This window comes from Carassius carassius, chromosome 12 (assembly GCF_963082965.1).
Source record: "Carassius carassius chromosome 12, fCarCar2.1, whole genome shotgun sequence".
Taxonomy (NCBI): Eukaryota; Metazoa; Chordata; class Actinopteri; order Cypriniformes; family Cyprinidae; genus Carassius; species Carassius carassius.
The window spans coordinates 16,935,886-16,949,937 of NC_081766.1; the positions used below are offsets into that span (position 1 = coordinate 16,935,886).

The 14,052-nt window shown below is 37.7% G+C and overlaps 1 protein-coding gene across 2 annotated transcripts in view; it reads right to left on the bottom strand.

Moving 5' to 3' along the window:
• LOC132154945 (fibronectin type III domain-containing protein 3B-like) overlaps nucleotides 1-13,143 on the bottom strand; it is a 132,790-nt gene extending 119,647 nt beyond the window's left edge. For both annotated transcript variants that reach the window (XM_059563685.1, XM_059563684.1), the window contains exon 1: nucleotides 12,885-13,143. The gene's annotated coding sequence lies outside the window, so the exon portion shown is untranslated. The remainder of the gene's footprint in view (nucleotides 1-12,884) is intronic.
• Between the last annotated feature and the right edge of the window lie 909 nt (nucleotides 13,144-14,052).

Genomic DNA, 14,052 nt, shown 5'->3' on the forward strand with positions numbered 1-14,052 from the left:
GAGAGGCGTTTTCCATGTGTTGAGAGAGTGAGGGTGAGGTTGGCATGGTACAATGAATGAGAGAATTCGCCAGCTGCTTTGAAAGCCATTACAGGAGAGAGACAGCGCCAGGGCATTATTTACATGCTGTCAGCAGAGCACACAACACTTCCAGGCATAATCACCCACTCACAACTTCCAATGGGGCAATGGGTATTTGAGATCATGCCACTGAACCTCAGCTTTGTGGGAAAGCAATCAAGTTGGCTTGATCTGCATCATGCATCATTTCCCATGTGAGAGAGGAGTCAGTGCGTCTGGACCAAGCCGCATCGTTGCAAAGGTCTCCTCGGAGCACGGCTTGCTCCCATGGCAGTGGTCAGTAAAGTGAGCTTGCAACAAGTCTGGGCATTGATTCAGCCTCAAATTAGAGAAACCAGGCAAACTGCACATGATCCTTTTGGGTATTCTGTGTGCGGTAATTCCACACACACACAAACACTGAGATTTACTGCAGTTTTTGTTGGGAGGGCCACTATAGCCAGCTGCTTTGGAACATCAGCAAAAAAGGTTCTACTTCACATTTCTTCTGGTAAACAAGCGGAGCAGATGCTGCATGCAAAATCCCAAAGCACGAACATCAACGCTGGTTTTACAGCCCATCTGACAGAATCTCCCTTCCCGACACCTTATTCTCATTACGTCTGACTCCGGTGACAGACACGGTTGTGTGCTGGATCAAAACCAGATTGGGTCTGTGTTTACAGTAAAACGAAGTGCATTTACAACCCAAATGCAGGGTTGTAAGTCAAATATGGACTAACCCAACCATTGGGTTAAATTTTTTAAATACAATTTTTAACCCAAAAGTTGGGTTAATCCATATTTGATCCAAAGTTGGGTTGAAACAACCCAGCATTTTTTAGAGTGTAGTTTCCATCCTTGTGACCCCCTTACACATCTGGAGACTGCAGATGTTAAAAGAATGTGTGAACTGCCATCACACCTCATGCACGCACACCATCAAAAACAAAAGGATTTAACTATAGTTCGGCCATATGTGACCCTGGACCACAAAACCAGTCTTAAGTTGCTGGGGTATATTTGTAGCAAAAGCCAAACATACATTGTATGGGTCAAAATTATAGATTTTTATTTTATGCCCCAAAGAAATTAAGAAATTAAAAGTTCATGTTCATGTTCCATTAAGATATTTTGTACATTTCCTACTGTAAATAAATTAAAACAATTTTTTTATTAGTAATATGCATTGCTAAGAACTTCATTTGGACAACTTTAAAGGCGATTTTCTCAATATTTAGATTTTTTGCACCCTCAGATTCCAGATTTTCAAATAGTTGTATCTCTGACAAATATTGTCATTACATCAATGGAAAGCTTATTTATTCAGTCAATTTTGACAGCATAATTGAACAGAGCATTTACCTTCGCTCATTCAAAAATTACTGCATGCTGTTATAGCAGTGCGGGTCAGATCCCACCAACACCTCCATATCTAATAGATTAGCAAAGAAACAGACAGGTCACTCTTGCTTACAAGTCAGGCTCACCTGAGTGAAGTGAAGTGACGTGACGTAGCCGAGTATGATGAGTGACCCATACTCAGCATTTGTGCTCTGCATTTAACCCATCCATGTGCACATACACAGTAGTGAACACACACACTGTGAGCACTGTGTGTGTGTGTGTGTGTGTGTGTGTGTGTGTGTGTGTGTGTGTGTGTGTGTGTGCGTGTGCGTGTGTGTGCGTGTGTGTGATACAATTATACAATTATACAACAGTCTTTAAAAAAATAATAATTAAAAACATGAGTCTGCTTTATGTCCTGTGTCAAACAAGATGCACTGCATTAAGGATCAGGTATTTGTTGGAAAAGACCAGCTGCCAACTATCCAGTCAGATGTTTCCTCTGCAGGTGCAGTTCAAGATCGGCTAGTCAAATTTACCTGGTTTGTGTTTGGAATCTGTGAGATAGAAATCAAGGTGGAAACTCCAGGGGAAGAAACAATGCTGTTATACTAGCCTCGTTTTCAACAGGTTATCAAAATAATCAACATCTATAGAAGCACACAGTGGGTATTATGGGTGGTGCAGACTGCAGTAACACTGCTCTCTCTGTTTCAGACAGTTGAGGAGAGGACTCGCTCCACAACACGTCATTCAGGAGTTTCCCCCACCCCGACATCTCCCTTTTGCCTCCAAACACTCCTTTGTTCAGTGAATTTCCTCAGAGGAGAGAACTTTGCCTAGTGCTGGCAACAGCAACACCAATGATTTCAAATTTCCAGCTTGTGAAGTAATAATTCGACCTACCTTGTCACTATCAAACACTTCAGGCTTTTTTCAGCATCTGTATTGAAATGTTGAGTTAGTGAGCCAGCATCAAGACCCAAATCTATGATAAAAGACTTCTTTAACATTTACATTTCTTCATGGGTTAGAATTTGCTGTGTTTATACATTCCTCTGAGGTCATAAAAACCCCAGGCTCTTGTGTAGGCCTGAAATTTGGTGTTGAGCGCCACTAGGCTGATCATGTTTTATGCCAATCCTATTTCTTTCTACACTACATTTTATATTGGTTATTGCACATATAAGCTAACTGGATTCTAGACAGGATTAGTTTTGGGGGGTCTCAAGGGTCTCACAACAATGCAAATCCATTTTACTGATCTCTGAAGTCCTGCAATGGAGCCTACGTTAGACATTAAGGTTAATAGATCTGTGATCTGATCAAGAAGCCTCACACATTCAATGATAATGAAAGCCAGATCCACTGGACAAACCTGAAGTCACAGAATCCAGCATCCACACAGTTAAGATCGGCCACACAAATGCACACCATGGTTTAAAGTCTGTTTGCCAGGCAAATCGCCTTTATGGGAAAGGAAAAATGTCCTCTGGCCTATAGCCATTATATTAAAATGAGGCCCTGAACGCCCTGAACACCCCGAACAATGCCATTCTTTCAGAGGGAAATCAGACAGGCCTTTTGGAACTGCAGCATGAATATGCTTTGAGGCAAATTTGGCAGGAAGACAGGCATGGACCAATTGTACTTTCTCATTCTTTCTGCCTATCATACAGCAACATTATCACCAATGGTTACCTCAGACCATTTCAGACTAAACTAAACTGGCTTCCTAAAACCAGAGGGGTGAAAAGTAGCTCCAGTTTCTAATGAGGGAACAGATGGCAAAATTTTCTGATGTATCTTAGCTTCAACTGCCAACAGTTCTTTAACTAAATATAAAACTACTTCATGTTGAGTTTTGTAGACTAATATCAAATTAAGGTCTTTCAGATAACTGATAAGGACAATTATAACAATAACTATATTAGTTAGGGGTGTAACGGTACGCAAAAGTCACGGTTCGGTACGTACCCCGGTTTTAACGTCACGGTTCGGTTAATTTTCGGTACAGTAAGGGAAAGAAATGCAAACATTAAACTGCAGGTTGTTTATTACTATAAACTTTTTTTAACAATTTGTTTACACTTTTTTTAAACACTTTTTAATAAAATATATAAAATAAAAAAAGAATAAGAAATAAAATACTGCTGCAAAGTTCTCCACTAAATAAAATACTCCCAAACCAATATCATATAATAAAATATGATGAAAAATATAAATAAATAACTATGATTACAGTGCAGCATTACCAATCCCAGCTTTTAGGCCTGCTCATATTTAAAAATATATATATAACTTTTCCAAAGTGTAAAGTGCTGCATCAACAGTTTCAGTTTTTAGACCTGCTCCGATTTCGTTATTGCATTGGACAGATCAGAATTAAGAGCTAAGGACTGTTTAAATGCCGACGGGAGCTGCGTTTGAATTATGATAGTTTTTTTCCTAGTTGTAGTGATGTTCACACTCGCGTGATGCCTTTTGAAAACCTTAGAATAAGCTGCAGGGCAGGATTTGTGCTGAACGAGGAGACTTCCGCCACTGAATATGTTCGTTTGGAAACACGAAAATGTACCTATGTTCCGCACACAAAATATTGCATTCGGTCATTCGGTACACACGTGCACCATACCGAAAGCCCTGTACCAAAACGGTCCGGGATGAATACACGTACCGTTACACCCCTAATATTAGTGTCCACACCAAAGGACAATTCTAAGCATGCACTGCAATTATGTTGCCGCTGCTCAAGCTGGAAAAAAAATTATTCTGAAAGTGATTCCTATAATATTGTTTCTCTATGTCATTAGTTGTGGTAACTTTTCTATTCTCATAGAAATATGACAATTATGTTTCCAGAACATTTCAGAAATTATTATGAAAACTTTACAGTTATAATTTTTGGCGTGAACCGGACTTCAGCATTGAAAACAGACCTAAATTCAATAATCTATGCACAAGGGCCACATAAAGTGATTTTATGCACCAGAACAATTAAAAGCTTTGTTTGTCCATGTTACAATATTTATGTGATTAACTAGGAAAGACCTTGGCCTGTCGCAAATTGGCAAGCAACCACTGGGGGAAAAAAACTATTTATAAATATTTGAAGTTTTCATGTCTCAAATATCCTGTTGCTCAATAAAAAAAAGAGGCCAGATTCAAAGCAATTTTCAAAAGCCATTAAAAGAGAGATAATGCCAAACTAAAGCAATAAGATGAGGAACTAGTACTCAAAAAGTCCCACATTAGCCAAAGGTCACTGGTCACATTGTTATAAAGTCAGTCATCCAAGTCAGGAAGGAAAGGAACTATAGAGATATTTTAATACAAAAAAATAAAAATAAAAAAAGTTTGAAAAGATGAAACAGTCAGTCTATCTTTCAGCAGCATGGAGACTAAAGGAGCCTTGACACTGCCAAAGAGAGCAGGAGAGAGAGAGAAAACTCATCCAACCATCTGGATGTGGACTAGGCAGAAGTCCAGGAGGCAGTAAAATTCAGTAAAAGTCCCTGACCGACGTGTGACTGCCACGTAGCTGTTAATGCAGGAGGACAGAGAGGAGGGGAGAGGCTTATTTCTGCAGAAACAGTTTCCCACAGAGCAACACAAGCACATCTGCCCGTCTGCCTACACAGCACACTGTTATTGAACTGCAATGTCACAGTTTTGATGTAATATGACAACGTGATAATCACTTGGAAAGGTTCCTAAAAATAGAATGTGGTTATGGGCGTCAGACATTTTCACAAGTCTCTGACGTGGAGACTTAATTATTCACATTAATTATTACATTAAGTTGGTTTTATAAACATTGTCAAAGACCCATTCATCTTGTTATGTCAAGTCAAACCAAGTCAAATTAAGTCAATTATTCACAGTGTTGTTATTGTTAACTAAAAACTATACTTTAAAGTTTTGTTAATTGAAATATAGCTGAAATAGAATAAAACAAATAAAATAAAATGAAAATATTCATCTAATATTAATATTACAAATGTTGCCTAAGCAACTAATTAAAATATTGTTCTTAGCACTAAGATTATGCTAATTAAGCTAAATAGAATTTAAAAAAAAACTAAAAAAATTACAAAAAGCACAAAACAAAATTCCTAAATCTTTAAATAAACTGATAATATAAAAATTAAAGATCATTCAAAATATCAACAAGTACATTATATGAGACTTAAAGGGATAGTTCACCCAAACATAAAAACTGTCGTCATCATTGTTCCACAGACAAAAGAATGTCATACAGGTTTGGAATCCTAAGAGTGAGACAGATGTGATGGCAGAAATGTCATTTTTGGGTGAACTTATCCCTTTAGTGTGACGTTTCAAACTTCTTCAGTAAATAAATGTTGTAAATAGTAATAGTGTAAATAATAATAATATTACAGTAGATAAATGAATAACCTGTTATTATATATAGATTTACAGTGGAGAATGCTGTTTGGTGTGTGACGTTAATGAATGAAGTTTAGAAAGATTCCCTCAGTGGCTCTTGTAGTGGGACGGTCTAGACTTGTTGGTGACTCAGTCTGTCCACAAACAGGAAAATACAGTAATGTCTAAAATACATCCAATATGCACCTCACTACTAAGAGTGTAAACAGCCAGGTCACCACACAGCTTGCAGATCTCAGCTCTCCTGAACTTTTTTTTGGCACGCTGAACTTGTGTTTAGACCAAGCTGAGAGGAAGCAGCCTAACTCCCACAAACACATGAAAATGACTCACTCCATACCCATGGCTGTGCTTCAAGATTTTTCTGTTTTCCTTTTTTTTCTGTTTTTGTTTTTGTTTTTTGCTGCAGCTTAGAAAAAGAGTTCAGTTCGGTCTGAGGGAGATCAGTGCATGAATCCACAGCAGTCAGTACATTTGCTTGTGAAGTTATAATCAAGCTAAGCTACAATGGGTTTTTTACATAGTCAAGCAAGCTATTGTCATCTGTCCAAATACGCAGCCAAATGTATTACTGAATATTTAAAGGAACACTCCACTCTTTTGAAAATAGGCTCTTTCCAAGAATTTTTAGAGTTATACAGTTGAGTTTTACCATTTTCTAATCCATTCAGCCGATCTCCAGGTCTGGCGGTAGCACTTTTAGCTTAGCTTAGCATAGCACAGAAGAGATCAGATGTGCTAAAACATTAGTCACATTTAAATGTAGACTCAAAACTCATCCATTTCGATATTTTCGATATTTTTCCCATTTAACACTTTACTAAGACCGACGGAAAATTAAAAGTTGCGATTTTCTAGGCCGAAATGGCTAGGAATTATAATGAAATAGTCCCCAGCTAACTTCATCGTGAAATCACTGCGCCTGCTGCACCCGTGGAATGGCAGCAAAGTTCCTTGATTATTATGCCAGAATGGAAGTAAAGTTCCTAGACATGTCGGCCTAGAAAATCGCAACTTTTCATTTTCCGACGGTCTTAGTACTCAATGTAGCTACAGAATCTAAAATAGAAGAGTCTATTAAACAGGAAAAATATAGAAACTCTTTTTTATTTTTGAGTGAGATGCTAACGGTCTAATCAGATTCAATGATCTTTGCTAAGCTTAACTAAAAGTGCTACCGCCAGACCCGGAGATTCGGCTGAATGGATTCGAAAACAGTAAAACTCCACTGTTTAACTCTAAGGAGTTAAAATATTTTCCAAAAAAGTGGAGTGTTCCTTTAAAATAAATGCAGTGCATCACCTTTGTCTTACATCAAAAAGTGAACAATGTTGAGGCCAACTGTAGTCCAATTAACTAGAAACATCAAGGTCTGTTATTCTAAACTAGAACATGACATTATGTAAATATATTTATATAAAATGCTTTAGTTTGATGAAAATTATAAGGCAAAAAATGGTTTTCTATTGGGATGTCCTCAGGAGCTGAATGCAAAAATGCAAAGCAATCAGTTGAGTTTTAACCCCCTTACAGACATGGGATACATGTTTACTATGACAGCAAACTATTTCCAAGACCGCAACTGTCCCCACACTATCTTCCAGACAAGGTTGCACTTCATTACCTGAATGCTGAATGAATCAGTACTTTTGAACAACTAAATCTTATGCCCAGGACAACATTCAGGGCTCCCCCAACCCCCAGTCAAAAGGGGTGTGATGAATTGAGTCAGAAGAATACAGGGAATGGAGTGGGGGTGTTGAAATTGGGGGACAGATTCTGCTCATTTGTCCCACATGGCTAAACACGCTCAAAGAGGGCAGCTCAGTTTAAACCAATATAACCATTTCCTCCTTGCTGCACACAAAGCCTTTAAACAGAAACTCGTTCATCGCTCCTCACCGGGTCATTTGGGGAAAAGAACAGCTAGCCGCCAAAACACAGCCGGTCCTGTGTGGCTCAGCATCTGCAGACATCCCAAAAAAGGTCAAACATAGTCCCGCTCCTCAACTTTACCTCACACACATTTCGGCAAACTCAGCATGTCAGACAGAAAGGTACTGGCATCAGCTGAGCTCCCTAGTTCTTTGTAAACATTCCATAATAAATTAGGGATGCATATATCAGAACCACAACAGTTATTGACTGATATTAATGTTTTTAATAACAGTTTAGATTAGGGATCACATATTCCCTTTTAACTAATGGCGCTTTTACTTTTTTTATATATATTTAAGTGTTATACATTTATGTAAAATACATATTTTACAGATTTTTAGATTTTACTATTATTTTAATTTGTATATTATTTATTTTGTGCAATCTTCTGAATAAATAAAATTTAATATCACCAATAAATGCAATGTTTATGTAAATACAACATTTAAAACGCATTTGTTCATTCATTTTATTGCTTTATTTTTAATTTAGACAATACTAGCCATTTATTATATCATTATATCTTCTATAAGTTGCAGAACAGAACAGAAAAAATTATTACTTATAAATAATTTTATGTAATCAAAAAACTGGCAGTCCCCAACAGGAATAATAAGGACACGGAGCAGCCTTTTGACCCCATGTTGACTCTGGAATGTTGTAGAAAGTGAAAATTAAACAGTGACACATTCCTTCAGTGCCACCTGGGATGCCACTGGGCTCGCAGCAATGCCTGCCATTCCCACGACCTCTCTGTTTACTTTATTTAGGCAACTTCACACATCCAAAACATGGCTATCAAACAAAGAAAGATCAGCAGTACTAATCCAAAAGAAAAATATGAATTAGCTGCAAAAATTCACCAGGCTGAAATTCACCAGGCAGTAAGAATGGGTAGCCCCCGTCCAGCCCTCGCTCTCAGAGGTCACAGGGTGAAATTCCTCATCTTCCATCAGGCCTCCAGATTTCACACACTTTAAGGGGGAGTGCTTGAGGAGGGGGATGGGTTAACAAGACCTGGTGAGATGGAGGGATTGTGGGAGGTGTTGGTCTAAGGTCCTGCTGGTAGGGGGGGGGGGGGTGGTGGCCATAAGAAAACAGGAAGTCTGGGACTACAATATATGCACAGTGGCACTGCTGACATGTGTTAAAAAACTGTACCAGTCAAATAAAAGCGTCATTAATGAGCTGCTGCATCTGAAGTTTCCAGATATTTTAAAGAATGTTGGACTGAACTGTTTTTGCTCAAATAATCACTTTCAATAAAGATGCAGTCAAATTACTGAATTTTCAGTGGAAATATTGCTTCTAATATTGACGCTAGAGGGTGCCATGTGCGTAGGATGTTGACGAAATGTCAAAAGGGTCAGTACATGACGCCTTGGGATGAGAACGGTCTGGAAATATCAGGCAAAAAATCTAAATTCTCTATTGATAATAGAGTAGCGTTGTATAAACAACTCACAAAGAGGTAACTTTCAAACCAAGAAGCTTTCTGTTGGTCAGTTCAGAGAATTCACATGAGCAACTTGAAAATGAAATTTCACCAAGAAATGGTAAATGTGATGCAAATTAGATAAAGAATATTAGATAAAGTCATACAGGTTTGGAAAAACATGAGAGTGAGTATGACACAATGTTCTTTTTTAGGTAAACTATGCCTTTAAAAGCACAATAGTTGTGATGAGACAAGCCCCAAAAATTTGTAAAATATAGCACACAATGGAAAAAGACATTGGTCTGAACGTGCATGGCTGCCATGCTGCCGTTTTGACTTTGCAAACTGTCTGACAACTAAAGCACAAGATCCTGTCAACGTGTTAAGCTAAAGATATCAATCTAAAATTCTTTTTAACCCTAGTCGGTTGTTCCAAAAGATGCGAAACAAAGCAGCTTAAAAAGGTATGTTGCGGCATCCAGCAACAGCATCCTGCAGATTGTCGCTTACAATGCTGGCTAAAGTGATGGGTGTACACTTAGGTGGAGAGGCAACTCTAGAGAAAGTGTTGGGAAATGGAGTTGAAAGGCCTCTTTTATCTTCATTTCAATCAACTGTCAACAATAGTAAATCACCATGAAGATAGAGAAGCTCAGAATGCAAACATAGCAGCACTGTGCCAAACAAACTTGCAAAACCAGGAGCCTACAGCAGCATAAAAATAATAACACAATATTTACGGTTATTCAGAACTATGCAACTGTGGTTGGCTGATTCAAGATGAGCAGCAGGATCCTGATCCATGGACCCTGATCCACATCATCACTGCATGCATATTTCCCAAGCGCTAATGATTAATGCACAGATACAAACTTGTTCTTTCTTGCTTTAACAGTTGGAAAATGCTGAATTTCTCTGCCTAATGAGGTCAAAGGAAAATAAGATCATTTGACTTTGCTTTGTGACTTTTGGCAACAAAAAAAAACATCACTGCCTTTCTACTCATCTTTTTTCCAAAAAATAAATGCAGATGAAGGAGGACATTGAGTTCACTGGATGGTATTGAGAGAAAGTATAAAACAGAGAGAGTCATTCCTATAGAAGAACTCTCTGAACCTGCACAAGATGCAACAAATTCGCATTTTACAATGTCTACTGACCAACAAGTGTGACTAAGAGATGTGAAATTGTTTCAAAAGGCACCTGTCAGAGAAAATCAGGAAACGTCCTCAAGAAGGTGGACTCTCCGCTGCAATTAGGAACAATCACAACCGATTTTATCACGCTGCACTGCATAACATCAGCACACATCAAAGCACACAGCTGCTCCCAGGATGATGGGGAAGTGTATGTGTGTATGGGGGGGGGGGGGGGATATGAGTGTATGTGTAGTATTTGAGGTGCCCCTGGGGAAACAGACCTCCAGCTCACCAGGTACAACCCTATGACCTTAAAGGAAGAGCACATTCCTGCAGCTATGCCCAATCAGGAAGTTTAACTCCCCATGCCAGCTCTCTCAGCACAGAACCTAGACTGATGAAACAATGGCTAGCGAAGCCGATTCATCAGATTTCGGCCAAAAAATAAAACAACTACTTTGTTTTGAAAGTGCCTCAGATATATGCTGGTTGTGGATACATGAAAAACTACAGTTGTACTGCTCTATTCTGCACATTTTCCTAATTAGTGCATACTTTTGAACGATGATTCTCAAGTTTTTTTTTACTTTAAAGTCCTCAATATATATTTAATATTCAACAGCCACACTTCTTTTCACTTTTGTCATTGTTCTATAGTATACTGTACAGTCACACGTTCCCTGTAGTAAATAAACCCAAAAATTGTTTCTAGGAGTTTCTTTTGCGAAAATGGCTATTTGCAAAATGAATAAATAGATTCATATTAAATATCAATTTAATTTTAAATTGTCATATTTACTTGTAGAGACTGAGACAGAACATTAGCACAGCTATGGAAGGGATATAGGTTTCCACAGTGGTTGCCATAGGGAAAAGGCATTAGTCAGAAATATGTGTTTTGAATGCTGCGACTGACCAATCAGAATCAAGCATTCCAGAGTGTTGCGTAATACAAGCATAAAATGCAGCAACACTATGTTTTATTTATAGATTTAATTCCAATGGTGTTTTTTGACACAATACTAAAACAAGCTTCAGCTTTGTGTTCAATTGAAGAAAAAAAAATTTCTCATGGGTAAAAAGAAATAAAATGCTGGATTGCAGTAACAGGACCTAAAGCAAGCAGGTCAGAATGAATTGTAAGTGAGGATTGAGGGTATCACTCCATAGGAAGTAGTTGGAAAATAGTTTGATGCTGCTCTAGAGAAAAAAAACAGAGTGAAAGTGAGAAATATGATGCATATAAAATATTGTACCAACATAAAATTTTTCTATATAGCTTATTTTTAATTATCTTGTGGCCTCCTTGGAAGTTTGCCTACTGGCCCCATGCAGTCCCTGTTTGAGAACCACTGGTTTTGAAATTTGTAGACATCAGATGATAAGGAGGTGAGGAATGCAACATTTTATTTTTCTCCAGGTATTTATTTGACAAAACATTGACTTTTTTTGTGACACAGTGCAATAATTTACTCTTTTTAAAGTTTATGAAATCCCTCACTCAGCTGGCGAACGCAAACCTGACATCATTTTCTGCAGATCACATTTCTCCTCTCACAGATAATGTGCTTCTTTCTCTCCAATAAGCCCTCTGGATCCAGGCAAGAGCAGAACCCATGGTACAAACTACCTTAAAGCGTCATTTCAGTGACCATCAACTTCATCCAGGAGATTAAAAGCGACCTTTAAAGACTTTTTCTGAAGCTCCTAATTAGAGCACTAAAGAGCAACTCTTTCTGACGTTTGGGAAAACGATGCGCGGCGTTGCGTTAAACCAAAACAATAAAACGAAAGAAAAACAAACAAGTATCAAGTCGAGATACTTTGTGCACAATGTATGACAACACACGACAACAGCACATGATGTTTTCCTCCATAAACAGACACAGCTGAGCTGTTGAAGAATAGGCTGTCTGGAATACCAGGGCATGATGGAGTTGACCACCTTCACTTCACATCATCAATCATCATTCCCGAAATCTTTGCCACATATTATTCGACATCATTCCAGCAACTGCCTGTTTTGGAACATTCTATTCGCTAAGAAAAGACATCTAGAAAAGACAGCGAAATTCAGCATTTCACTTGAGCAAATTGATAACAAGACTCACGGATATAACAAAACACTTTTTAATAAAGCTAAAGTTAAGCGTTTTTATAAAATTGCAACGCTTACATAAACGGATAAATAAAACATCACAAGCTCCCCAAAATTCCAAAGTTGTAATTCAGCGACGCAGACGTCATCCTATATTTCCTCGTAAAGTGTGTCGGTCATTATAAGTTGCACGACGAGTTTTGAGCATCTTTGGGCAAATAACTGTTCTAAAAAAAGAATCTATGCAAAACTGACAGTTTTCCTGCGGAACAGTGAAGTTTTCCGTCTCTTCTCCTGTTTGGCCAACTAACGACTCCCGGCGTCACCGCCATCCAGACACAAAAATGCACGCAACTTTCCGTTATGAACATATCTTCATCGTTTAATTGGGAATAGGCACACAAACGCGAACTACGGCAAAAGACAGAGCTTATATGCGCTATGAAAAACTCACCTCGCTGCAATAAAATGATCTTGAAAGAAACTCCAGAGCTCCACTTTCACCCCAGACACAACTTTGGCAATCCCTGCTCCAGTCTGCTCCAGCAGAGATTCCGCGCCATGTCCCACAGCACATGTGAGCTTGATCCTGCCCCTTTTACCGTAAGCAACCATAAACCAACTTCAACCGAAGAGCCGAAGGGAACAAAATCAAAAGACGATCTGATGGTACCTAAATACCATCACCAGACACAGCTTTTACTATCCACCACAGCAGCTATAATAAACCCGCGTTAACAAAGATTCATGCTGGGTTCAGTAGTCCCAGTCAGATTATAGGTTGTTTAATGGATTTTTACAAGATTACATATTGATTATCAGGTGGTTAGTTTTCTGTTTTTAATAAAACATGTTGATTTTTTTTTACAAGTAAAGAAACACTTCAAGGCTCTTTTTGTTGTCAAAATAATGCAAGATTATTTTATTGTGTGTGACTGTAGGATTATGTCGTTATAAAATTAGTATATGTTACTGATTATTATGTATTTATACAATTGTTTATTTATTTATTGCAATTTGTAAACAGAGGTAACTTGCCTATCATTGGTTTTTGCTGTCTCGTGTGGTTTGTTGTTTAACACTTTACTATAAGGTTCCATTAATTAATACCTATTAGTTGACTGTTTATATCATTTGTTAACATAAACTATGAAAAACAATGTTGTTGTTTTTTTTTTTTTAATCTTAGTTAATGTTAATTTCAACATTTACAAAATCTTTATTAAAAACAAAAGTTTTGGCTGTTATTATTATTTAATGGACCTGAGATTTAGAACATGCACTAACAATGAACAGTTGTATTTTTATTAATGTTTACAAATATTAACCTAATAAACACTGTTAAAAAAAATGTATTGCTCTTTGATAGTTAATGTTAGTTAATGCATTAACTAATTGGACTGTATTGTAAAGTGTTACCAATGTTTTTAAAATGGTCAAGCTGGTACTAGCCACACAAAATACAGTAGGCCTACTGTTACCACTATGAAGAGGGAAATTCCACACAATATTCAGATAGGTGATCAAAATGTTTAACAGTGGTTGAGTCTCTAAATTGACAGTTAAATAAAATTCCATAAAACTCCCTGAATTGGGAAAAAGTAGTTACATCCTTTTGCAGT